We start from the raw sequence: 2,409 nt of genomic DNA, 5'->3' as shown, positions 1-2,409 counted from the left end.
TTACAGCAATATTATTGCATATTTAAATTAGAACTAGAAGAGAGTTCACTGTGTATAGACATGAAGAAATAATAAGGAGGAAGGCAGGCTAGCTACCTTTTTCAGACCACTGCATATCATAAAGACGTATTTTATTTTTTGATGATGGACAGACTTTATTGGCAGACAAAGAAGGGAGAACAGCATCCCACGGCACACAATTGGGCTCAGCAGGGGGCATCCCCAACCTAGGCACTGGGCACATACTGCAGTGCCAGGTGAGCAAAAGCTTTCTCCTTGGCCTGGTAATCCTTGATGAAGGGGTAGGTCCTGTGTGCATCCTTCAGCTGTGACAAATATTTGATTGTCACATCAGGGGCTTACCCAGGTACTGTGACAGTCCAATGAGGTTGATGAGGATCTCAGGGTGACCACTGTTGTTGTCCAGTGCCTCTTGCAGCACACCCTCTGTAATCTCCCAGCTGCCCTGTGCTGCCTGGCCGTTGAATAGCAGCAGTGTGAGTGAGTACTTGTAGGTCAGTTCCTGGAATATGTATGTAGTAGGCTTCTTGTAGTTTCTCAGCACCCACAGCCAGGTTGACCCATGCAGTGGCTAGTTGGGTGAGGGTGGCATCCTCATCTTGGTTCAGCTCCTTATGGGTTAGGTCCAACCTGTCCAGCTTGAGGAGGATCTGAATCGTCATGACCATGCACATAAGGCTGTTGCCCTGGTGCAGGGTGCGCAGGGCTGCATCCGGGTTCTGGTCATGAAAGTAGACCGAGGCAGCCATGAGCAGGAAAGTGGTACTGGTCACATCCACAGTCCTGCTCATCTCATGATCCAGGTCCAACAGGATGCTGTCCCTCTGGTTCTCACTGGCAAGGTACTCAGCAAACATGTGGACAGCCTGGAGTTCTAGGACAGAGGGGGGCTTAATTTCATCTAGGTCCACACCACACTTCCTCTGAGTGAGGTATGCTCTGTACAGGAAGACGTCCTGATCTCTACTTCTCTCTTAGGACTGTACGGGTTCATGTGCTGTGCCTTGTCGATGCACTGCTGGTAGCTGCCTATGTAGAAAGCATTCTTCATGTCAAACAGCTCGTCTACCTCTCCAGAGACACCAGAGACTGCACAGAAAGCTAGAGGAACCATGTCACCACACCTCTAATCAGCCTTCTTCCTGGGAGACAGCAACAAATATATATTTTTAATTATTCTCAACTTTGATCATGTGTTAATTACTACATGCCAATTAAAATAAAGAACATTAAAGATGATTGAAAAATCTCTGGGAATATAATTAGTATATATAATTATATTTTTTAATGAAGTTATGTCACTTGGGTTAATGATGCTCACTCCAAAGCTATACACTATATAACCGAGCCCGGTCAGTGGCATAGGAAAGTTCCCTTTGAGTTGTCAGTCAAGGGAATCAGAGAGAGTTCAAAGATAATATAGGTTATTGACATTCCCCTTGATTGCTTCCCAAAACTTGAAAGTAAATCCTTAATGCTGAAGACACCATGCTTACAAGGTGGAAGAACTGAGCTGGAACTGAACAGAAAGCCTTCTTTCTAAGAACTAGCTCACTTGCATGGTATTCAGATTTCCTCCTACCAAGGGAGGAAGGCAATTAAAAATCTTACCCAGGTGAAACGCCTGTGAACCACACAATGGACAGAGTGGCATTTTATTTATTTTTTATTGATATATTTTTATTTACATTTCAAATGATTTCCCTTTTTCTGGGTCCCCACTCCCCGCAAGTCCCATAAGCCCTCTTCCGTCCCCCTGTTCTTCCATCCACCCCTTCCCATTTCCCTGTTCTGGAATTCCCCTATACTCTTGCACTGAGTCTTTGCAGAACCAGGGGCAGAGTGACATTTTATAACCAAGGGCATAATAATGGCCTATCTATCTTGGAGATAACCAGGAACAATCCAATTGGATTTGGGCTCACTCGAAAAGATTCATGCCTTCTGTGATACTGAAAATCTAACCAACTACCTAAAGCTAGTAACCTTATTAACCCTTAACATGCTACTATCACTTTCCTAAAGCAGTATAATTTGCAACTGTATTTATCTATCTTAATATCCACAAGAAAACATGGCTCTAACCCTTCATTAAAGAAGCTTATTTTGGGAGCATAGTGAGACCATTACAGAAATGCACATGTGGTCAAATGCGTATTAAAAACTGACTATGCTAATTGTGTCTTGAGTATTCAGAGCTTCTGCAGTAATTAATATCCACTTATCAATACACATTCCATGTGTATTCTTTTGTGATTGGGTTACCTCACTTAGGATATTTTCCAGTTCTAACCATTTCCCTAAGAATTTCATGAATTCATTGTTTTTAATTGCTGAGTAGTATTCCATTGTATAAATATACCACATTTTCTGTATCCATTCCTCCAC

The 2,409-nt window shown here is 42.9% G+C and overlaps 1 pseudogene; it reads right to left on the bottom strand.

Annotated features, from left to right (window-relative positions):
• Positions 1-227: 227 nt before the first annotated feature.
• On the bottom strand, positions 228-1,135 carry LOC127683659 (coatomer subunit epsilon-like; annotated as a pseudogene).
• Between the last annotated feature and the right edge of the window lie 1,274 nt (positions 1,136-2,409).

Source organism: Apodemus sylvaticus, chromosome 4 (genome assembly GCF_947179515.1).
Source record: "Apodemus sylvaticus chromosome 4, mApoSyl1.1, whole genome shotgun sequence".
NCBI classification, from domain to species: domain Eukaryota; kingdom Metazoa; phylum Chordata; class Mammalia; order Rodentia; family Muridae; genus Apodemus; species Apodemus sylvaticus.
The sequence above is the reverse complement of the archived record's forward strand: the minus strand, read 5'-3'. Positions and strand labels throughout refer to the sequence as shown.